Source organism: Lutra lutra, chromosome 7 (genome assembly GCF_902655055.1).
Source record: "Lutra lutra chromosome 7, mLutLut1.2, whole genome shotgun sequence".
In the NCBI taxonomy this organism is placed as follows: Eukaryota; Metazoa; Chordata; class Mammalia; order Carnivora; family Mustelidae; genus Lutra; species Lutra lutra.
Genome location: NC_062284.1, coordinates 68,335,743 through 68,361,418, shown reverse-complemented (window position 1 = coordinate 68,361,418; position 25,676 = coordinate 68,335,743). Strand labels below are relative to the sequence as shown.

Here is a 25,676-nt window from a genome sequence, read left to right as displayed (position 1 = left end):
TCTCAATAAGAACATTAGCACAATAAATAAACGTTTATCAAAGGATGGAGTTATAAGAGCTGTAGTTAATGTAAATAAGAGAAAGCTATTGTACTTTCCAACATGAGGTACTCTCTCCTTTACTTCCTATTCTGGCATATATATAGTGTTCTAGTGTTTTGTTAACTATTTGCTGCAAAATAATTGCATTGTTTAGGAATGTATATTGAAATTCTCTTTCCCATGTTAATACCCCCAAAACACACACACACACACACACACACACACACACACACACACACACACACAAAACTTGAAATGCACTATTTTACCACCAGGTGGTGCATGTAGACCAAATAGAAAAAGGAAATTAAGTCCTTCCAATCCAGATCATAGTGTATGTGATTTCTGTGCTTTTGGGGAACAGAATCAAGAGCATGGAAAAGGTTAAATGTACCCAGTTACTCTTTAGGCACCGGATATTGAAATTTGTAAGTTTACTAGAGCAGAGGAGGGTGGGCCCTTCTCTAATTGCATCCGTTGAATAGGTCACTGTAAAATAATCTATCATGTAGGCCAAAGAGAACGGAAAGAATGATGCTTCTGTGTTCTGAATCATAGTCCCATATGCAACAACAAGGAGCAGTGTCAGAACTCCTAGAACTTGGATATTGCTTCTAAAGAAGTGAAAATTATTAACAGTCAGTTCACAGGTAAAGATGTTCAAGAGCTACTAAATCCATTTGTTCCACACCGAGCCTATACATTTTAAACCAAGAAGTCAATAGATTAAAAGTCAAAATTTGCTAATTACATGCTCAAAACTTAAATAAAAGAAATAGTTTGTTGATAAAGACTGCTAGTGCCTCCTTAAAATTTGTCCTATAGGGTTAACTGTAAAATTGGAAACAAAGCACAAAATTGTGATCTATTTATTTTAGGTTCATTAGATGCCTTCGCACTCTGTGATTTGAAAATATAATCCCCATAATATTAATGAGTGGCTTAATCTCAACGAGGTAACTCTATTTAAATCTTTTGATTACTGGAATGCCTGGGTGGCTCAGTCAGTTAAGCAGCTCTCCGGCTCAGGTCATGATCCCAGAGTTCTGGGACCAAGTCCCACTTCACACTCCTTGCTCAGTAGGGAGCCTGCTTCTCCCTCTGCCCCTCCCTCTATTCATGCTCACAGGCACACTCTCTCTCTTTCTCTCCCTGCAAATAAATAAAATCTTCTAAAGAAAAATTCTAAATAAATATCTTTTGATTATCAGTTTTCCTAATGGAAAATAATTAACTCAAGATAGGCCCATAACCTGCTTCAATAACACCACAGCTGTAATGAAAACCTCACTTATACCCTTATTATATGTATACTTTAAGAGGTATTCTCCAAAAACCAAGAGGAACTTCAGGTATTTCTAGAGGGGTTAACACTCTGGGGTTGTTGTTGTTGTTGTTGTTGTTGTTGTTGTTGTTGTTGTTTTAGATTTTATTTATTTATTTGACAGAGAGAGACACAGTAAGAGAGGGAACACAAGCAGGGGGAGTGGGAGAGGGAGAAGCAGGCTTCTCACAGAGCAGGGAGCCCTATGCAGCGTTCAATCCCAGGACCCTGGAATCATGACCTGAGCTGAAGGCAGATGCCTAACCTAGGTGCCCCTACACTCTGCGTTTTTAAAAAAATTTTTATGTTATTTAAAGTCAATTAATTAAAATATAATGTATTATTGGTTTCAGAGGTGGAGTTCAGTGATTCATCAGTTGCATATAATACCCAGTGCTCATTACATCATGTGCCCTCCTTAATGCCCATCACCCAGTTACTACATCCCCCCACCACTCCCCTCCAGCAACCCTCAACTTCCTTCCTATAGGTAACAGTCTCTTATGGTTTGACTCCCTCTCTGATCTCATCTTATTTTTTTTTCCCTCCCTTCCCCTATGATCCTCTGTTTTTCTTCTTAAATTCTATAGATTAGTGACATCAGATGATAATTATCTTTCTGTGATTGGCTTATTTCTCTTAGCCTTTAGATCCATCCACATCATTGCATATGGTAACATTTCATTTTCGATGGCTGAGTAATATTTCATTATATATAGATACCACATCTTCTTTATCCACTCATCTGTCAATGGACATTTGGGCTCTTTCCATAGTTTGTCTATTGTGGACATTGCTGCTATAAACATTAGGGTGCAGTTGCCCCTTTGGATCACCATGTTTGTATCCTTTGAGTAAATACTTACTAGTGCAATTGCTGGGTCATAAGGTAGCTCTATTTTTAACCTTTTGAGGAAACTATACTGTTTTCCAAAATGGCTGTACCAGCTTGCATTCTCACCAGCAGTGTAAGAAGGTTCCCCATTCACATGCTCACTGACATTTGTTGTTTCCTGACTTGTTGATTTTAACCATGCTGACTGGTATGAGGTGGTTTCTCGTTGTGGTTTTGATTTGTATTTCCCTAATGCTGAGTGATGCTGAGCACTTTTTCATGTGTCTACTGGCCATTAGTATGACTTCTTTGCAGAAATGTCTGTTCATGTCTTCTGCCCATTTCTTGACTGGATTACTTGTTTTTTTGAGTGCTGAGTTTGATAAGTTCTTTGTAGATCTTGGATACTAGCCCTTTATCTGATAAGACGTTTACAAATATCTTCTCCCATTCTCTAGGTGGTCTTTTGGTTTTGTTGACTGTTTCCTTTGCTGTGCAAAAGCTGTTGATCTTGATGAAGTCCACTAGTTCATTTTTGCTTTTTATTTCCCTTGCCTTTGGAGACGGGTCTAGCAAGAAGTTGCTGTGGCCAAGGTTGAAGAGGTTGCTGCCTGTGTTCTCCTCTAGGATTTTGATGGATTCCTGTTTCACATTTAGCTCTTTCATCCATTTTGAGTTTATCTTTGAGTATGGTGTAATAAAGTGGTCCAGTTTCATTCTTCTGCATGTGGCTGTCCAATTTTGCCAACACCAGTTGTTGAAGAGACTATCTTTTTTACACTGAATATTCTTTCCTGCTTTGTCAAAGAGTAGTTGACCATAGAGTTGAAGGTCCATTTCTGCGTTCTCTATTCCATTCCATCACTCTGGGTTTTTTTAAAGTTCTTGGTGGTAATTACATTGATAAGCAGTTATTGTTCTATTTTTAATGTATTTATAGTGATAAGCTAAGCACAGAAATACTTTGAAGAAGTGTCTCTCTTACTGTTTCTGGATTGTGTTAACTTCAGTTTTCATTGGAAACACCTTCAGCTCTTGAGCTTTGAATTTGTAAAACAAAGGTTTAAATCTGTAAAACAAAGGATTCTTGCATCTATTCCTAAACACTGGCTTTTTAGAAAAACATACTTAGAAAGTAAAGATTAGCATCTGATATTCTTCAAAAAGAAACAGTGCCTAATTCTTGCCTTGGTTGATTTGGGAATAGAATATGTAAAAAGAATACAGTGAAGGGGCGCCTGGGTGGCTCAGTGGTTAAGCCACTGCCTTCGGCTCAGGTCATGATCTCAGGGTCCTGGGATCGAGCCCCGCATCGGGCTCTCTGCTCTGCGGGGAGCCTGCTTCCTCCCCTCTCTCTGCCTGCCTCTCTGCCTGCTTGTGATCTCTCTCTCTCTGTCAAATAAATAAATAAAATCTTAAAAAAAAAAAAAAGAATACAGTGAAAACATCATGAAAACGTAAGTGGTCATTAAGGTAATGATTAACCACCATCTAGTTTTGCTTAAGCAACCTCCACTGTATTCCTATTTAATAAAGAGGTAAATGATAGAAAATAGCTTTTGTTTAATAAATTTTGCATTTCAATAATTAATTTTAAATCTATGCCACATTCATAAGTATGTGTAATATAATCAGTAGAAGGGAACATCATTAAATATTTTCATTACTGTACATTTTTACATCCTATCCTGTTCCCCATTAGCTCCCATTCTTTACCAAAAATATAGGTAATCATTGTTATTAGTTTCTTGTGTAACTTTCCAGAGCTTTCTATGTATATATAGGCAAATTGAATACATATGTGTGGATATACACACATATATATATATATAATTTTTCTTCTTTTTGTACAAAAGGTAGCATACCATACATCATGTGCTGATTGTTGCATTTTTACTAATAAAAATAGAAAGTCCCCATTAGTATTTAGGAAATTTCCTCAATTTGTTTTACAACTGCATAGTACTCCATTGAATGGGAATATATCACAATGTATTTGCCTAGCCCTCTATTGATGGACATTTATTTTTTTTCTAATCTTTTTCTGTTACCAAAAAAAAAAAATGCTCCAACAAATAGAATTGTAAACGTGTCATTTTTTTATTCTGCAAATATATTTGTAGGATCAATTTCTAGAACTTGTCCTGGTCAAATTGTATATGTATTTATTATTTAGCTAGATATTGCCAGTTTATCCTCTACAGAAGTTGTGCTAGTTTTATAATCCCACTAGCAGTCCAGAAGTGTAACTTTGTTTTCAGTATAGTATATTATCAAACTTTTTGGGGTTTGCTACTCTGACAGGTAAAAATGGCATTCATTATAGTTACCCCTTACATTTCTCATTTTATGAGAGAAAGCCACCATCACAGAGTGCACAACAGGTGGCAGTAGGGAAACTTTCTCTGCAGTAATGACAGTAGAGCTGCAATTTAAAGGGTGAGAAGGAGCTAAGCAGGTGAAGAGGTACCTGTAAATATACAAAGACCCTTTATTGAAAGAGAACACGTTTGTTTTAACAATGAAATACCAGTTTGGTTTTACTAGAGGGAATGAGAAGGACTGCAGTTCATGAAGAGGTGAGAAGGGTCCTGTTGGGCTGTGTTAAGGAGTCAGATCTTCACCCTAAAGGCAATAGGAAGCCATTAAAATATATCAAGCCAAAGGGTGACATGATCAGAATCATATTCCCTGCCTCTGTTGTGGCCCAAACTTATTTAATTCCTATTAGCAGAATAAGTTTACATAATATTAAATTATGTTATTTTATCTTGTTTTTTCTGTTCTTCATATTCTCAAAAAGATAGCCAAACTTTATAGTTAGAAAGGTAAGATGGGGGGCCCCTGGGTGGCTCAGTGGGTTAAGCCTCTGCCTTCGGCTCAGGTCATGATCTCAGGGTCCTGGGATCGAGCCTCACATTAGGCTCTCAGCAAGGAGCCTACCTCCCCTCTTCTCTCAGCTTGTCTCTCTGCCTACTTGTGATCTCTCTCTATCAAATAAGTAAATAAAACCTTTTAAAAAAAAAAAAAGAAAGAAAGGTAAGATGGGTGGGAAAAAAGTCACATACACTTCCTGACTTGAGTTAAGCCTGGATCACTTCACAGAGTTGTACTAAGTACCATGAAAAGACCATAAAGAAGTCAGTCTATTTGTGGAGCCCAGCTCCTATATTTCTGGAAACACTGTAGCACACAGCAGAAGCAGCCAAGGTCCAGAGAGTAAGGACTGTCTCATGTATCTAAACAGATGGGGGCCACAAGCACCCCTCAAAAAGATTCCCCATGTTTCAAAAAGAAATCTGAAAACAGCAGGAAGTCCATATCTGAAGGAACTATGTGAGCACAGTCAGAGAACACGCAGAAGGAACAAGAGTAGACCAATGACTCAAAAACCAGAGGGCTGGGGCGCCTGGGTGGCTCAGTCAGTTGAGCTTCTGCCTTCGGCTCTGGTCATGGTCTCGGGGTCCTGGGATCGCCCCACGTTGGGCTCTCTGCTCGGCGGAGGGCCTGCTTCCCCCTCTCTCTCTGCCCCCTCTCTGCCTGCTTGTGATCTCTGTCTGTGGATAAATAAATAAAATCTTAAAAAACAAAAACAAAAACAAAAATAGAGGGCCTTGCCTTGTCCCTGAATCCTATCCCATCTTGAGGTAGAAGAAGGAAACCCAGAAACAATGGAGGTGAAATTTTTTTACCAACCTGGGAGGTAACATTCTCAAAGTTGAAACAAGGTTGATTTATAAACATAAATTTATGTTATTTCTTGCATATTTGAGATTATAATCCAAGATCTACTTCTACTATATTCCCACTGCTATTGCCACACTGTGGATTTATCTTCATCTTTTCCCTTGTCAGTCCCTTTCCAAATTTTTTTTTCCATCCCATAAATTTACCCCAACTTTGGATCATGCCATACAATCAATGTTACTTACTTCCTTGATCTACTTACTAAAAAATATTTATCAAGTAGCTATTTGGTACCAGGTGTTGTCCTAGAGTTTTGGAGATAGAGTAGTGAATACTCTGGAAGGAATATTCCAGAAGAATACTCTGACCTTACAGAGTATGCATTCCAGTGAAGGAACAAACATAAACACATAAATCTGTGGTGTAAGTTGGGGGTGGATATTAGGATACAAAGAAGATATTCAAGGAGATAGGGGTAAATGGGTAGAGGGACCTACTTTAAGTAGAAAAGGACTGTCTGAGGAGGTAAAATTTTTAAATATTTTTTCAAAATTTCATTTTATTTTTTCAGTGTTCCAAAATTCATTATTTATGCACCGTGCCTACTGCTCCATGCAATACAGTGCTTTCCTTAATACCTACCACCAGGCTCACCCAACCCCCCACCCACCTCCCCTCCAAAACCCTCAGTTTGTTTCTGAGTCCACAGTCTCTCATGGTTCGTCTCCCCCTCCAATTTCCCCCAACTCATTTCTTGAGGAGGTAAATTTTAAGCTTCCTGGAACTTCCAAGAACTGAAAGAAGGCCAGTGTACATGAAGTACATGAGCAATGGGGAGAAGAATAGTAAGAAATAAATGAAACTGAAGAAGTAGGCAGAGGCCAGATGCTAAAGAACCTTTAGAAGGTCATGGTAATATGAGTTTGGGTTTATTCTAAGTGTAGTAGGAAGTTGGGCTATAGGTATGTATCCTTCAAACCTGATGGACCTGGTGGTCAAAGACCGTAGTTTAAACTCAGGAGTACAATCTCAAGTGTAACTGAGCAAGCCTGGGGTCCCTATAAATCCTCAGTTATGTAAACTTTGTGGTTATTCTTGGCATAATGCCTTAACATTTTAAAACTAATTGTATATAAGGTACAAAGTCTGAGTCATATGTTCAAAATTGTGGTGTGCCTATGACTCAACTGTATAAATATCTCAGTTTACAAATGTAACTTGACTTTTTGTGTCTCTGTCTATAAAAAAGTTTGTTTAATATTTATAAAAAGTTCTCTGAAATGCTCATCTAAAATTAAAGTTCTTCAAAATACATTATTACTCTTCTGAATTACTATGCAACTTTAGACCTAGAATAAGATCTCTAGAGTTTTTAGTTATTTTTTTTTCAATTTGGAAATTTCTATATAATGAAAAATATTATGCAGTTCACTCTTAATTGGCTTGACTCCACTTAAATTAATGCTTAACTTTACAAAGAATCCGTCTTCTTGCTTCAGTGCTATACGTTAGTGCCTAGTTTTGACAGTATAGAGCCACTCTAACAGTTGAAAAGCATTATAATGGGTAGGGAAAGAATTTTGCTTCACCCCAGGAGAACATCATGAAAAACAACAAAGACCCTGTACAATTAGGGTTATTACATTCTTTGCTTAAAGTTGTCATTCTTTGATTCCATATTCATTGTCTACATAGCGAGGGAATAAAATAAGGGAGTGCAAAAAAATTTTTTTAAATCTTTCATAAATGCCAATGTGTTAATAACAGAATTGACTTTATTTTTTAAATCATTAACTTAAAACCAAGAATTTTTAGGAACAAATAAACTTTTTTTAATATTTACTTATTTATTTGATAGAGAGGGGGAGAGAGAGCACACGTGTGTGGGGGGTGCAGGGGGAGAGGCAGAGGGAGAAGGAGAGAGATACTCAAGCAGACTCTGGTTGAGTGCTCAATACCGTGACTGTGAGATCACAACCTGAGCTAAAACCAAAAGTCAGCCACACAACTGAATTTGCCACCCAAGCACCCCAACAGCAAATGAACTTTTCAAAAGTAGAAGGAGGCAGAATAAAGATAATTATAATAGCAAAGAAAGAGAAGACTGTTACAGAGTTCAGTATTTTTAGTATGAAGATAATCCATGAAAAGCCAAATATCTATTAAATTACAGTCTCTTATAAACCTGGTGGCTAAAAATATAACTCACACATAAGAGAAAGGGGGTTAATGCTTCTCCTTAGGCTTCTCTTCAAGCTAAATATTCTTTCTATCTTTAAATATTACTCAAATTTTCCTCTCGATGGTACTTAATATTAACTTAGTCATACTTAGTCCTCCTTTTTCATCTAATCAATTCCAAAAGTCATCAATTTTATCACCACAACTTTTTCCACACCTGTTGCTTCCTATCAATAATCACGTTCATATCCTAAGGCAAGTAATTTTTTCTCATGTCAACTCTATTCCTAACTTACCTCCTTGAATCTCTTCTTTCTGACCCCCAATCCATTTTATGTGTTGCTATCAGGTTAATCTTTCTGAAGCACAGTTATAATCATGTTATTTTTCTGCTCAAAAGTCTTCAATAACATCTTCATTTTTCATGAATAAAACTCTAGTCTTCTTTTTCTCATATAAAATCTTCTGTACCCAACATCCTAACCATAGGTTACTATGGTAGCAAATAACACAAGAGAAAAGGGAAGAAAGGGGTTGTTGGAATCTGGGCACAGAAGGCCTTTCTGACAAGGTCATTTAAGCTCAGATCTGAAGAATAAGAAGAAATCAGAAGTGGCAGCCCAGGGGTGCCTGGGTAGCTCAGTCAGTTAAGCGGGTGGCTTTGGCTCAGGTTATGATCCCAGAGTCCTGGAATTGAGCCCCACGTGGGGTTCCCTGCTCCCTTTGCTGCTCCCCCTTCTCGTGCACTCTTGCCCTCTGTCTTGAATAAATAAATAAAATCTTTAAAAAGAAAGAAAGAAGAAGAAAGAAGTGGCAGCCCATTCCAGGCTAAGGTAACAAGGAAAGCAAAAGTTCTGAGGTGATAATGAGTTTGGTATGTTCTAGAAATCAAAAGATGACAGTATAACTGGAGCATAGCAAACAAGGGGAAAGTTAGATGATATGAAACCAATGCATGTAGGGTCTTGATACCAACACTAGGAATTTTGGATTTGATCCTAGAAATAATGGGTTATGATCAGTGAGTCATGTGATCATTCTAAAACCACGAAGAATGGTTTGGAAATGGCAAAAGCTGAAATAAGGAGACCAGTTTGGAGGCTATGACTGTAATCCAGGTTGGAGGTGATGATGGCCTAGACTAGGATCCTGGATGGGGAGAGTGAAAGAAGTGGGCATATAAATGTTGGAGAAAAAGCTTGATGATAGCTTCTATCTGAGAGACAATGAGGAGTCAAGATTCAATCCGGGGCGCCTGGGTGGCTTAGTCGTTAAGCGTCTGCCTTTGGCTCAGGTCATGATCCCAGGGTTCTGGGATCAAGCCCCGCATTGGGCTCCTTGCTCCGTGGGAAGCCTGCTTTTCCTTCTCCCACTTCCCCTGCCTATATTACCTCTCTCGCTGTGTGTGTCTCTCTCTCAGATAAATATATAAAATATTAAAAAAAAAAAGATTCAATTCCAGATGTCTGATATTTGCAATAGGATAAATAGTGGTGCCATTTTTCATAGCTGAGGAGGCCTGGGAGAGCAATGGATGGGAAAATCAGGCAGCTGGAAAGTCTAGCTAAGAGGAATGGTATAAATCAAAACTCGGTCTGGATCAAAGGGATCAGGAACTCTTACTCCCTTGAAATGCTTACCAGTAAGATCTTACAAATCAATTACCACAAAATGTGGAAGTAGAAACAGAATCACTTTTTAAGGAACTCTGGTGCAAAAGGGAAGCTTTTCTCATGGCAGTATTAAGTATTTCGATGAAAATGTTAAGGGCCATCCTCCCTCATTTTTCTAATTATGAATGTTTCTGACATTCAAAATATCATAGGCCCTATGAAATGATCAGAACTCAAGCTATGTTATTGTAAAAGCCTAAAACAGCTTTATTCTTTGATTTCAGCCATAAATGGGTTTTAAATTTGTCAAAATGTAGGTTAGGGTACAGTGTTCAATCAATTCTTGCAACACTAAGAAAGAAGTTTCTTCATAACAATGTTGGCATTTTAAAAACTAATCAATACTTAGTACCTCTCTGATTATTTGATCTAAAATAAAATTGCTTCTATATTCTATATTTACTTCTGTAGAAAGAAATATATTCATGGAGGAGTGTTGGGAGTACAGTAGTTCAGATCAGCATGTAGATTACACAACAGAGTATGTTAAAAACTAAAATTTTGCCTAATGGCAAGAAAAATAGGTTAATTTGGGGGGGGAAGGACAACTATATCATTCATTTGGTAGTGCCAAAAGAACAATAAAATAAGACTGATTTCTTTCCAATAGAATTTTTTGGCTACACATGATTATAGCTTTGATTTCCTCATGTAAGTAGCTTGGAAATTGGAAACATTGTATCATGAATTTAGAAAGGTGCTGAATTCGTGGGAATCCAAATTATAGCATATTTTAAAAACAATAGTGGTTATTAATGCCAAGTACTATATTTGCAATAAATCAAACTGCTACCTGGATTAATTGTATCCATAAGACAAATATGGAAATAGCGTATCAGCTTCTATAAATGTGGATATGAAAGTACTGAAAATTGCTTTCTCAACTATTTTTAAATTTCCCATGATAACTGATTTCTTATTAATTTGCTCTATCTTGGAAATTTCTGCAAAGCAAAAAGATAAATTTCAATCCAAACTCAATTTGAATGATAGCAAATTTTGAATTTAGGGACTCCAAATGAATGAAGTTTTACTATATTTTAAAGTGTGCTGGGGCCTGGCTGGCTCAGTTGGTGGAGTATATGACTCTTGATCTTGGAATTGTGGGTTCCAGCCCCACTTTGGGTGGAGAGATTATTTGGAAATAAAATTCTTACAAGAAAATAAGGTACTCTAAGATAGGATATTTTATTAGGATGAAGTTCATTTTATTATTTTTCCCTTTAATAAATGAAAGTAAATTAGGATAATTCTAGTTCTTAGTACAACTAAAGGGATAACTAAAGACTAATTCATAAATGGTAATGAAATTATTTATGATGTACTCCTCCCTTCCCTTGACCACCTTTTTCATGCCTTCCATTTCATTTTATTCCACTCACAGTGTTGACATATTATGGTAATAAGGATAATTTATTTATAATATAATCAAATATAAAACCAAGAAGCAAACTCAAAAGCATCAGAAACATTATTGTTCTTTTTACCCCTCGAAAAAGAAGAGAAAGTTTAAAAAGATATATAAAATTTCTGGATTATTTTACTGTACCCAGATCATGTCATATTTTAAGTTTGAAGGGGAATTTTTTTTCTTTCCACAATGGTCTTTATCTCATTAGCTCTTATTCCCTTTTGACTGAGAGACCATCTTGTCCTGCTTTTTACTTTCTTAGTTTATAGGTGAAATTAAATTTATGCTATTACCTTGGTGAAACCACATACTTACAGAGATTTCAAAATTTTTTGCACTGTTTTGAATTCTGAAACTGTTTCTTAACCTATTCATCCTCCTTTGCTTTGTGTCTGCACTTTTTCCTACACCTTTTTATTTTATTTTATTTTTTTTTCAGTGTTCCAAATTTCATTTTTTATGTACCACATCCAGTGCTCCTTGCAATATGTGCTCTCCATAATACCCACCACCAGGCTCACCCAACCCCCACCCCCTCCCCTCCAAAACCCTCAGTTTGTTTCTCAGAGTCCACACCTTTTTTTTTTTTTTTAAGATTTTATTTATTTATTTGGGAGAGAGAGAAAAAAGATAATGAGAGAGCACATGAGCATGGGGCAAAGGGAGAAGCAAACTCCCGGCTGAGCAGGGAGCCCAAAGTGGGGCACCATCCCAGGACCCTGGGTCATGACCGGAGCCAAAAGCAATTGCTTAACTGACTGAAACACCCAGGTGCCCCTCTTCTCCACATTTTTTACTTTTTTTCCCTTCTTTCTTTGTATCTCTCACTCTTTCTGTTCTCACTCAAACATGCACACATGCACAATTTTTCTGTTAAGCTTCAAGTTTCTGGAAACCTCCTTTGGTCATTCTTATATTGATTTTCTACATGTTTATCTTTTTTTTTTTTTTTTTTTTTTTTTTCAGTAAAGTCCTGAAAAACACATCTGGTTTCTATTCTAATCATACTCCTCTGAGAATAACTTCATATTATAGAAGACAAACAACTCTCAAATAGTAACCCATAATGATGCAACCTCTGGTGATTTAAGCTTTTATCCAATAATTTTAAAACAGCTATTCATCAAGTCTTACTAGGCAGGCTCTTTTTTTTTTTTTTTTTTCCAGGTAAAGTTTATGGAGGTAGGATTTGTACAGACAATCATTTAAAGCAAAATAATTTTGGGAAACCAAGTTTTTCAAATGAGAAATCTTGGAAACTAAACATAGAAAGTGATTCACTCTTCTCATTAGCGATTCATTTTTGAGAGTCCACAGCTAAATGATACATATAAAGAGTCATGGGAGTGAGACGATAGCAAAAGCTGTGTACCAGTTACCAGCATTACACCCCATGTTCTCTGCTCTCCGTTCTGTGCTCCTCTCTAAGTTCAGCATTGCCAAGCACTTCACAACCTCACTTACCCCTGCAGTGACCCTCTGACATTGGTGTTCGTTGTTCATTCTATACCTGAGGACACAGGTTCAAAGTCACATTGTCAGATAGGAACTGTTGCTGGTCTGTGTTATTTATCCCCTTATTACTCAACAGACAATTCCATAGACTAGTAGCATCACCAATACCTGTGATGTTGTTGGGCCCCAGACCTAATAAAGTCAAAAATTGCATCCCAGGTATTTCTTATGCCCTTTGATGTTTGAGAAACATTGCTGCATTTACCATTCTGTTCTTTCCCAGGCACTTTCCACTGTAATACAGTGGTACCAATTATTTTAAAAGTAAAATTAGTTCTTAGATCACATTGTAGTAGCACTCAGTCTTTCTCCCTAAGGAAGTGTCATTAAAAAGGACAGGTCTTACTGAGGTACTAACTAATTCAAACCTTCCATAAATTCTATTAGTGTCCTATGGTCTTGCAAATGAAACTTCTGGTGCTGTTCCTTTTCTTGGTATGATTGATTTGATTAAGTTTGGATTCAGTTAGTCCTAGTAGTCAGGGTAGAAGCTTAGTGGTAGCCAGTTCAAAGAATTTGGCATTGCCAGTCTTATAAGAGACAATTCTTATTCTAATCATGCATTTTAACTATTAATTTCTCACTCACTTAGAAAGAGTTTGGTTTAATTAAAAACAGAACCAGATTTTGCAAATTTGATCTTGGAATATGGACTTATTTTAAGGCATATTGTTAGTGAGAACCCACCCATAGAAGAGGTTTGGGAGCTTATAATTTATTTTTTAAAATAATGGAATAAAATGTGAGTTTCTTTGTCCAGTACAGAAGTCTAACTTATAGTAAATGTTCTGATGGAAAGATTTTGGGGAAAGGGTGGGGAACTGACACTGCGTCACGAAGACTTCTGCGAGCATTTTTCCCGTTAGGGCACAATGACTATAAACAAAGAGGAAATGATGTGGGTGACCCACAGCACCCTCCATTTAACAGTAACACCAAGAGGAAAACAGAATGAGCCCTTGCAAAAGTTTTCTCCCTAGTACATTTGATTCCTCCACCCACATTTTGAAAGAAGTATATGTATCTCCTATAAATTGCACAGAACCCTGACCTCGCCAAAATGTGAGTTCTTTACCACTTTGATTTCATTACTTCAAGGTTTTGATTTTTTTCTGTAACAGTACTCCCCTTTATTCCTCTATGGTAACAGGTAACTATGCATTCCTGGGCTCCTCTTTCCCCCCACCATTTTCACAGGGATAGGGTTGGTTTGTTCTTATTTCTATTACAAAGGACTACACTCAGCTAACAAACAATTTGAAGCCTTTGGCAAACATTTTAAAATTATTCCATGACAATAAGTAAAAGAGACATAATTTCTTTCCTCTTCGATAGACTATCATGTTACCTTTCTCTTCGACCAACAATCCATGGGGAAATGAAATTTATGATAATTTGAAATAATTGGGCTCATTAGCAACTTTATGACTTAAAGGGTAAAACCACATCACTCACATTATTTGTTAAGCAATTATAGCATTTAAATGAACTTATAATTACCCACCAATTATTTCAATCATCCTCAAAGATTTGAGTTCAATGCATTATTTCCTGACAGACACATAGTAAAAATCTATTTACACTAGGATAACCACTCCATCTTAATCTCTTTTGCTCTTTTTCTTTTCCTTATTCTCAGGGCATTTCCCAAGGTAACCCTTTGCTGCAGGAAGGGTGGTCTTCTCAAGGTCCTGTCTAGATGCCTTGTTAGCCGACCTCACCCCTGTGTACACTCCATTGGTCTGCATTCTTTGTCCATGCCCTCCAAATCCAATTAGTTTTTAAGGGAGCCTTCTCTGACAACTTTATCCCACAGTCTCTGTCTCATCCTTAAAATTTTATTTCTGATACAACCTCTTTGCCTCTTCATCTCATATTAACTTTGTAATAGATGTTGAATTTTTCACAAGTATTACTTGCTTATGTTTTGTCAACCTATTGACTGCCGCAGCCAGGAATTGTATCCTTTGCTTCTCTGTAACCTTGTACTATCTTTCTTTCACATAGGCTACAAGAAGTATTTCTTGAAGGAATGCATGAATAAATGGAAAATAGTAAATTTAGTCCCAGAAAATCACATTTGTGGTTTTCTTCCCCCACTTAATAGAGGTAGATTAATTATCCCTTCATGCCTTTATTCATATAAATTAAGGAACATAATTTGAACATAAATTTAAAATCTTCTTTAAAGCCCTCACTTTTACAAATGGGGAAGTAGAAACTCAAGCAGGAAGTGAGTTGCTGGAGATTACATATATAGTTTATGGCAAAATAGAACTAGAATTTAGATTCCTGAATCCTAATCCTGTGTTCTTCTGAAGGGCAATCAATAAGCCCCAGGAGAGACACCAGAATAACAGTGGTGTCTGAGCCATTAGGCCATTTCAAGAAAACAAAAATGAAAGATAAAATGAAGCACCTTGTATATCATACGTTTCAATCCTTTTTACTAAAACATTAGGCAATATACTTATGTATACATTTAATTATATATGTGTGTGTGTGTGTGTGTGTGTGTGTGTGTGTGTATGCCCATTTTTTTCCTATAGGGATTTAGGTAACTTTATGGAAGTATGTTCACTATGACAGCATAAAATAGCACGCTAAATTAACAGATAAGAAAAAGAAGGTCTAAGAAAAATGAGGCAGAACAAGAAAATTCATCTGAGATGAAATTAGAATGAAAATCCTACTGAGAGATCTTTTACTTTTGCTACACTTGGCTCACACATAAGTTTGGCTCAAAGCTTTCTATCTGCCAAGGACAGGAAATGACAGTGTTGCTTACATACTTGGGCAATATCCATAAAATAAAAACAAACCATTTGTGCACACGAAGTAGATGTATTCCTTATACTAGGATTATATAGTACTTTTTTTCCCCTGTAAGTTCCTATATCAATCAAGATAGGGTATATTATAATGTAGTAACAACATCAGCAAAATCGTAGTGGCTTATACTGACGAAATTTTTTTTTCACTCACATTTTATATCCATTGCGTATAAGCTAGAGTCTCTATTAGTGTAGTAACTCAAACATCCAAGCCAAAGAAGATTTTATCTCCATTCACTGTAATCACTGAAGGAGGGAGGAGAGAACTCAATGAACTATGTATTGGCTCTTAAACCTTTCCCTCAAAAAACCCCCTACATCATTTTGACTCAAATTTCATTACTTCATTGCTGAATGCAAGTCACATGGCCATGCTTATTACTTGAAAGAGGGAAGAGGTTACCATGTGTCTTGGAAGGATAAAAGGTGAATATTTATTCTAAACAACCCAACTGATTTACCACACACTCCCTGGATAAACTCTGTATGTAATCTAATGAACTATGTTGACATAGTGAATACAGCCCGAGTTGAGTCTATAACATTGTACTGTGTTGGCCAAGGACATAAAGACAATGCATAATCTGGTAAAAATGGGTCTATAGATGGCCAGGAAAATTCATTTCTCATATATAGCTCTTTGTGGTCTACCTTAATTGGAGAATGTCTCCATTTTCCAATGCAGAAATAAACAAAACTCAATCACACCTCAATATTTTCAGTATTTTCTCTTAAGAAAACTTTTATAAGTTTGAAGTAAAAATGAGTTTGAATTTATACTCCTTAAGAAATAATATTGATAAGAATATTTACTAACATTTATATAACCTTTACAATGTGCCAGTTACTGTGACCTGCATATATGATCTCATTTTTATTCAGTTAAGTTTCTAAAGTAATTATTATTATCATCCAGTTATAGTTGAAGAAGCTGAAGCTTAACAAAATTAATCTGTCCAAGGCCACTTAGTCTACAAATGGCAGTGCTGGCATTTAAATTAAATTAAATTTAAATGGCCTACATGTTTAACTAACAGTAGTCTCCTTTGGGAATGCAAGTTAAATTCACACATGTGTACTTTAAACTATTTGTCAGGTGGAAGTTAGATCTCCTGTCCACTAGGAGAGGAGAAGACCTGACCTGGATGAGAAGCCTCCCAAACCTGAGTGAAATTTCTTGGATGTACCTATTGAGAGAGCTTACATACTTTTAGGGTGAGGAAAAGTTGCCATTGGTGAGATGTTCACAGAGAGCTGTGATATTTTTCAAAGAAAAACAGGAGCCATGGTTTGAAAAAAATATTTACAGAATGATACATGTAAAATATTATCCCAACAAATGAGTGTTACAATAAATTTAAAAAAATACAAGATGTATAAAACACAGCAAGAAAAGAAAATGAAAAAGATATAAGAAAAAGAGTAACATTTCGATACATATTATTGTCTAATTTTTTAAAGTCTCAGATCCAAAACCTAGCAGAACAGTTTTTTTTTTCTTTTTGCTCTTTTTTTAATTTAAATTTTAGTTAGTGAACATACAGTGTGATACTGGTTTCTGGTGTAGAATTCAGTGATTCATCACTTACATACAACACCAAGTGCTCATCGCAAGTGCTTTCTTTAACACCCATCACCCATCTAGCCCATCTCCCATCCACCTTCCTCCATCAGCCCTCAGCTTGTTCTGTATCATTTAGGGGTCTCTTATGGTTTGTTTCCCTCTCTCCTTTTTTTCTTTTCTCCCTACCCATATGTTCATCTGTTTTCTTTCTTAAATTCCACATATGGGTGAGATCATATGATATTTGTCTTTCTCTGACTGACATATTTCACTCAGCATAATACACTCTAACTCCATCCAAATCATTGCAAATGGAAAGATTTCATTTTTTGATGGCCGGGTAATATTCCATTGTATATATATATACCATCTTCTTTATCTATTCTTTAGCTAATGTTGATAATGCTGCTATAAATTCAGGGTACACATACCCCTTCAAATCTGTATTTTTGTATCCTTTGGGTAAATACCTAGTTGTGCAATTGCTGGATCATAGGGCAGTTCTATTTTTAACTTTTTAAAGAACCTTCATACTGTTCTCCAGAATGGCTGCACCAGTTTGCATTCCCACCAACAGTGCAAGGGAATTCCCCTTTGTCTGCATCCTAGCCAACACCTGTTATTTCTTTTGTTGTTAATTTTAGCTATTCTGACCTATGCGAGGTGGCATCTCATTGTGGTTTTGATTTGTATTTCCCTGAGGCTGAGTGATGTGTAGCATCTTTTCATGTGTCTGTTAGCTATATGGCTTTCTCTTTTAAAAGTGTCTATTTGTGTCTTCTGCCCATTTCTTAATTATTTGTGGGTGTTGAGTTTGATAATTTGGATACTAACCCTTTATCAGATAAGTCATTTTCAAATATCTTCTGCCATTCTGTAGGCTACCTTTTAGCTTTGTTGATTGTTTCCTTCACTGTGCAGAAGCTTTTGATCTTTATGAAATCCCAATAATTCATTTTTGCTTTTGTTTCCCTTGCCTCCAGTGACATGTCTACTAAGAAGTTGCTAGGGTTGAGGTTAAAGAAGTTTCTGCCCCCATTCTCTTCTGGGATTTTGATGGATTCCTATCTCACATTTAGGTCTTTCATCCATTTTGAATTTATTTTTGTGTATGATGTGAGAAAGTGGTTCAGTTTCATTCTTCTACATGTTGTTGTCCAGTTTTCCCAACACCATTTTTTGAAAAGATTGTCTTTTTTACGTTGGATATTCTTTCCTGTTTTGTTGAAGATTAGTTGACCATATAGTTTTGGGTCCATTTCTGGGTTCTTTATTCTGTTTCATTGATCTAGGTATCTGTTTTTGTGCCAGTAGCATACTGTCTTGATGACTACATCTTTGTAATATAGCTTGAAGTCCAAAATCATGATGCCTCCAGTTTTGTTTTTGTTTTTCAGAATTGCTTTGGCAATTCAGGATCTTTTGTGGTTCCATACAAATTTTAGGATTGTTTGTTCTAGCTTTGTGAAAAATGCTGGTGCTATTTTGATAGGGATTTCATTAAATGTGTAGTTTGCTTTGGGTAGTACAGACATTTTAACAGTCTTTGTTCTTCCACTCCATGAACATGGAATGCTTTTCCATTTCTTTGTGTGCTCTTCAATTTCTTTCATAAGTGATCCACAGTTTTTTTTAGAATACAGATCTTTTACCTCTTTAGTTAGGTTTATTCCTCGGTATCGTATTGTTTTGAGTATAATTGCAAATGGGATCAATTCCTTGATTTCTTTTTCTGCTGCTTTGTTATTGGTATATAGAAATGCAACAGATTTCTGTACATTGATTTTATATCCTGCAACTTTGCTGAATTCATGTATTAGTTCTAGCAATTTTTTGATGAAGTCTTTCAGGTTTTCTACATATAGTATCATGTCATCATAGCAGAACAGTTTATTTAGTTTTTTATTAACATATAATGTATTATTTGTTTCAGGGGTTCAGGTCTGTAAATCATCAATCTTACACAATTCACAGCACTCAACACAGCACATACTTTCCCCAATGTCCATAACCAAACCACCTATCCCTACTCCCCACCCCCTAGCAACCCTCCGTTTGTTTCCTGAGATTAAGAGTCTCTTATGGACAAACCATAAGAGATTTTTCTTGTTGCCTAATGTAGACATTTTTCATTATGAATTCCTCTTAGAACTGCTTTTGATGCTGCCCACACATTTTGATATGTTGTACTTCCATTTTCTTTATCTCAAGATTTTTTTTATTTATCTGTTGATTTCTTGTTTGATCCATCAGTTATTCAGTAGCATGTTATTTAATCTCCACGTATTTGTGATATTTCTAGTTGTTGTAATTGATTTCAGTTTCATACCATTTTAGTCTTGAAAATTTCTTGATATGATTTCACTCTTCTTAAATTTGTTAAGACTTATTTTGTGACCTAACAAATGATCTGTCCTGGAGAATGATTCACATTTATTTAAGAAGAATGTGTATTCTTTTGCTTTTGGATGGAATGTTCTAGAGATGTCTATAGAGTCCATCTGGTCTAAGGTGTCACTTAAAGCCAATGATTTTTATTGATTTTCTGTCTAAATGACCTATCCATTGATAAAAGATGAATATTCAAGTCTCCTCTATAATTGTATTGCTGTCCATTTTCCCCTTTAGGTTTGTTGCTATTTGCTTTACATTTAGCTACTTCAATGTTGAGTGCACAAATATTTACAAATGTTATATCCTCTTGTTGGAATATCAAATCATTATTTGATGATGACAAATGTTATATCCTCTTGTTGGAATATCATATAATGATCTTTGTCTCTCTTTTACAGTCTGTGTCTTAAAGTCTGTGTTGTCTGATATAAGTATAGTTACCCCAGCTTTCTTTCAGTTTTTATTTGCATGAAATATCTTTTTCTATGCCCTCATCTTTAGTCTGTGTGTATCCTTATATGTGAACTGAGTCTCTCATGGGCAACATATAGATGGGTCTTATTTGTCTGTTTATCTATTTGCCACTCTGTCTTTTGATTTTGATTGGAGAATTTTAGTCCATTATATTTATAGATAATTATTGATAACATATGCTTATTGCCATTTTAAAAATTATTTTCTGGGGAAGGAGTCAAGATGGCAGAGAAGTAGCAGGCTGAGATGACATCAGGTAGCAGGAGATCAGGTAGATAGCTTATCAAACCATTGCAAACAACTACAAATCCAACAGGAGACTGAAGAGAAGAAGAGCAGCAATTCTAGAAACAGAAAATCGACCACTTTCTGAAAGGTAGGACTGGCGGAGAAGTGAATCCAAAGTGACTGGAAGACAGCCTCCAGGGGAAGGGGCCAGCTCCCAGCAAGCGGCAAAGCAATGGAACACAAAATCAGGATTTTTAAAAGTCAGCTCCACTGAGGGACATCACTCCAGAGGCTAAGCTGGGGTGAAGCCCACGCAGGGACAGCATGATCTCAGGTCCTGCGGGATCACAGAAGGATTGGGGGTGTCTGAGTGTCACAGAGCTCGCAGGTATTAGAGCAGGGAAGTTGGCTACAGAGACTGATCCAAGGAGTGAGCTCGCTCGGGGTTACCTTAAATTGTGATCTGTGGCACAGGCCACTGTTCTGTGAGCAGGGACCCCATAAGATCCGGGGAGACCCTCCTGGATGAGCTCAGGGATCTGGGGGTTCGTGCCAGGCGGGGCTGTGTGCCAGAGACAGAGATGCTTGGTCCCAGGCTGGGTGAGCTTGGAGTACAGACGGAAACCAGGGAGAAGGGAGTGATTGAGTGCTTTTCTCCAAGGGCGCACTGAGGAGTGGGGCCCTGAGCTCTTGTCTCCTCCAGGCCAGAGATTGGGAGGCCACCATTTTCATTCCCATCCTCCGGAACTCTACGGAAAGTGTTTGGGGAACAAAAGCTCCCGAAAGCAAATCCGAGCGGATTAGTTAACCTGGCCCTTGGTAAGGGTAGTGCAATTCTGCCTCAGGCAAAGACACTTGAGAATCACTACAACAGACCCCTCCCCCAGAAGATCAACAAGAAATCCAGCCAAGACCAAGTTCACTTACCAAGGAGAACAGCAAAATTCCAGAGGAGGAGAAAACAAATCATGGAATTCATGGCTTTCTCCCTATGATTCTTTAGTCTTGAAAAGTTAATTAATCTTTTTTAATTTTTTTTTCTTCTGCTAAATTTTTTTTAACTTTTACCCTTTCCTCTTTTAACATTTTTTAACTAGCTTATCTTAACAATACCTTTCATTAAAAAAAAATAATCTTTTTTGAACCTTCATTATTATAGTCCTATTTTATCCTTCATTGTATCTAACTTTATTTTTTGTATACACATAGGGTTTTTTTCTTCTAAAAAATTTGGGATACAACTTCTTCTAATAGATCAAAATATACCCTAAATCTAGCACAGGACTTTGTTCTAGTCTCCAGCCTGAGCAAATCCTCTCCACTTTCTTTTTCTTTATTCTCCCAAACAACTTATCAACTCCTTTTTTAGAAATTAAAAAAAAATTTTTTTTTTCTGATCTTGATAGTCATATTCTATCCCTTCATCATGTTTACCCTTATATATGTTTTTCACTCTTTAAAATTTGGGGAGGTAGTTTTTTCTAAGAGACCAAAATACTCCCAAAATTGAGCAGGTGACCCTGTTCTATTCACCAGTCTAATATATATATATATATATATACATATATATATATATATCTTTATTTATTTTTTCTTTTTAAATTTTTTTTCTGAACTTCTTTTTGCCCCCTTTCTTCCCCCCATGATTTGGGGTCTCTTCTGATTTGGTTAAAGCACATTTTCCCGGGGTCTTTGCCACCCTTTTAGTATTTTATTCACTCCTTCATATATTCTTATCTGGATAAAATGACAAGGTGGAAAAGCTCACCACAAAAAAAAGAACAAGAGGCAGTACCAAAGGCTAGGGACCTAATTAATATGGACATTGGTAATATGTCAGATCTAGAGTTCAGAATGACGATTCTCAAGGTGCTAGCCGGGCTTAAAAAAGGAATGGAAGATATCAGAGAAGCCCTGTCTGGAGAAATAAAAGCCCTTTCTGGAGAAATGAAAGAACTAATATCTAACCAAGTTGAAATCAAAAAAGCTATTAATGAGGTGCAATAAAAAATGGAGGCTCTTACTGCTAGGATAAATAAGGAAGAAGAGAGAATTAGTGATATAGAAAACCAAATGACAGAGAATAAAGAAGCTGAGCAAAAGAGAGACAAACAACTACTGGACGACAAGGGGAGAATTTGAGAGATAAGTGATACCATAATACGAAGCAACATTAGAATAATTGGGATTCCAGAAGAGAAGAGAGAGAGAGGGGAGCAGAAGGTATATTAGAGAGAATTATTGTAGAGAATTTCCCTAATATGGCAAAGGGAACAAGCATCAAAATCCAGGAGGCACAGAGAACCCCCATCAAAATCAATAAAAATAGGTTCACACCCCATCATCTAATATTTGCAAGTCTTAGCAAATAAGAGAAAATCCTGAGAGCAGTCCAGGATAAGAAGTCTGTAACATACTATGGTAAAAATATTAGATTGGCAGCAGACTTATCCACAGAGACCTGGCAGGCCAGAAAGAACTGACATGATATATTCGGAGCACTAAATGAGAAAAACATGCAGCCAAGAATACTATATCCAACTAGACTATCAGCCAAGAATACTATATCCAACTAGACTATCATTCAAAATAGGAGAGATAAAAAGCTTCCAGGATAAGCAAAAACTAAAAGAATTTGTAAACACCAAACCAGCTCTGCAGATAATATTGAAAAGGGTCCTCTAAGCAAAGAGCCTAAAAGTAGTAGATCAGAAAGGAATAGAGACAATATAGAGTAATAGTCACCTTACAGGCAATACAGTGGCACTAAATTCATATCTCTCAGTAGTTACCCTGAATGTAAATGGGCTAAATGCCCCAATCAAAAGACACAGAGTATCAGAATGGATAAAAAGAAAAAAACCCATAAATATGCTGTCCACAAGAAACTCATTTTAGACCTAAAGACATCTCCAGATTTAAAGTGAGGGGGTGGAAAACAATTTACCATGCTAATGGACATCAAAAGAAAGCTGGGGTGGCAATCCTTATATCAGATCAATTAGATTTTAAGCCAAAGAGTCTAATAAGAGATGAGGAAGAACACTATATCATGCTCAAAGGGTCTGTCCAACAAGAAGATCTAACAATTTTAAATATCTATGCCCCTAACATGGGAGCAGCCAATTAATAACAAAATCAAAGGAACACATAGACAATAATACAATAATTAACACCCCCCCTCATGAAATGGACAGATCATCCAAGCAAAAGATCAACAAGGAAATAAAGGCCTTAAATGACACACTGGACCAGATGGACATCACAGATATATCCAGAACATTCCATCCCAAAGCAACAGAATACACATTCTTCTCTAGTGCACATGGAACATTCTCCAGAATAGATCACATCCTGGGTCATAAATCAAGTCTCAATCGGTATCAAAAGATTGGGATCATTCCCTGCATATTTTCAGACCACAGTGCTCTGAAGCTAGAACTCAATCACAAGAGGAAATTTGGAAAGAACCCAAATACATGGAGACTAAAGAGCATCCTTCTAAAGAATGAATGGGTCAACAAGGAAATTAAAGAAGAATGGAAAAATTCATGGAAACAAATGATAATAAAAACACAACGGTTCAAAATCTGTGGGACACAGCAAAGGCAGTCCTGAGAGGAAAATGTATAGCAATACAAGCCTTTCTCAAGAAACAAGAAAGTTCTCAAATACACAACCTAACCCTACACCTAAAGGAGCTGGAGAAAGAACAACAAGGAAAGCCTAAACCCAGCAGGAGAAGAGAAATAATAAAGATCAGAGCAGAAATTAATGAAATAGAAACACAAACAAAAACAAAAAAAAAAAAACCCTGGCCAGACTTATCAAAAAGAAAAGAGAAAGGACCCAAATAAATAAAATCATGAATGAAAGAGGAGAGATCACAACAAACACCAAAGAAATACAAACAATTATAAGAACATATTATGAGCAACTCTATCCTAGCAAATTTGACAATCTGGAAGAAATGGATGCATTCCTAGAGACATATAAACTACCACAACTGAACCCGGAAGAAATAGAAAACCTGAACAGACCCATAACCAGTAAGGAGATTGAAGCAGTCATCAAAAATCTCCCAACAAACAAGAGCCCAGGGCCAGATGGCTTCCCAGGGGAATTCTACCAAACATTTTAAGAAGAATTAATTCCTATTCTCCTGAAACTGTTCCAAAAAATAGAAATGGAAGAAAAACTTCCAAACTCATTTTATGAGACCAGCATTACCTTCATCCCAAAACCAGACAAGGATCCCATCAAAAAAGAGAATTACAGACCAATCTCCTTGATGAACAGAGATGTGAAAATTCTCACCAATATACTAGCCAATTGGATCCAACAGTACATTAAAAGGATTATTCACCACGACCAAGTCGGCTGCAAGGTTGGTTCAACATCCACAAATCAATCAATGTGATACAACACATCAATAAAAGAAAGAACAAGAACCAGATGATACTCTCAATAGATGCTGAAAAAGCATTTGACAAGTACACCATCCTTTCCTGATCAAAACTCTTCAAAATGTAAGGACAGAGGGTACATACCTCAATATCATCAAAGCCATTTATGAAAAACCCACTGCGAATATCATTCTCAATGGGGAAAACTGAGAGCTTTTCCGCTAAGGTCAGGAACATGGCAGGGATGTCCATTATCACCACTGCTATTCAACATAGTACTAGAAGTCCTAGCTTCAGCAATCAGACAACAAAAATTAAAGGCATCCAAATCGGCAAAGAAGAAGTCAAACTATCACTCTTTGCAGATATGATACCATATGTGGAAAACCCAAAAGACTCCACTCCAGATCTGCTAGAACTTGTACAGAAATTCAGTAAAGTGTCAGGATATAAAATCAATGCACAGAAATCAGTTGCATTTCTTTACACTAACAGCAAGACAGAAGAAAGAGAAATTAAGGAGTCAATCCCATTTACAATTGCACCCAAAACCATAAGATACCTAGGAATAAACGTAACCAAAGAAGCAAAGAATCTATACACAGAAAAAGATAAAGTACTCATGAAAGAAATTGAGGAAGACACAAAGAAATGGAAAAATGTTCCATGCTCCTGGATTGGAAGAACAAATATAGTAAAAATGTCTATGCTACCTAAAGCAATCTACACATTTAATGCGATCCCTAGCAAAATCCCATCCAGTTTTTTCAAAGAAATGGAACAAATAATCCTAAAATTTATATGGAACCAGAAAAGACCTCAAATAGGCGGAGGAATATTGAAAAAGAAAGCCAAAGTTGGTGGCATCACAATTCCAGAATTTAAGCTCTATTACAAAGCTGTCATCATCAAGACAGTATGGTACCGGCACAAAAACAGACACATAGATCAATGGAACAGAATAGAGAGCCCAGAAATAGACCCTCAACTCTATGGCCAACTAATCTTCAACAAAGCAGGAAAGAATGTCCAATGGAAAAAAGACAGTCTCTTCAACAAATGTTGTTGGGAAAATTGGACAGCCACATACAGAAAAATGAAATTGGAC

At 36.6% G+C, this 25,676-nt stretch overlaps 1 protein-coding gene across 1 annotated transcript in view; it reads left to right on the top strand.

The window, feature by feature from the left end:
* FAM227B (family with sequence similarity 227 member B) overlaps positions 1–25,676 on the top strand; it is a 194,747-nt gene that overhangs the window by 115,585 nt on the left and 53,486 nt on the right. The gene's annotated exons all lie outside the window — the stretch shown is intronic.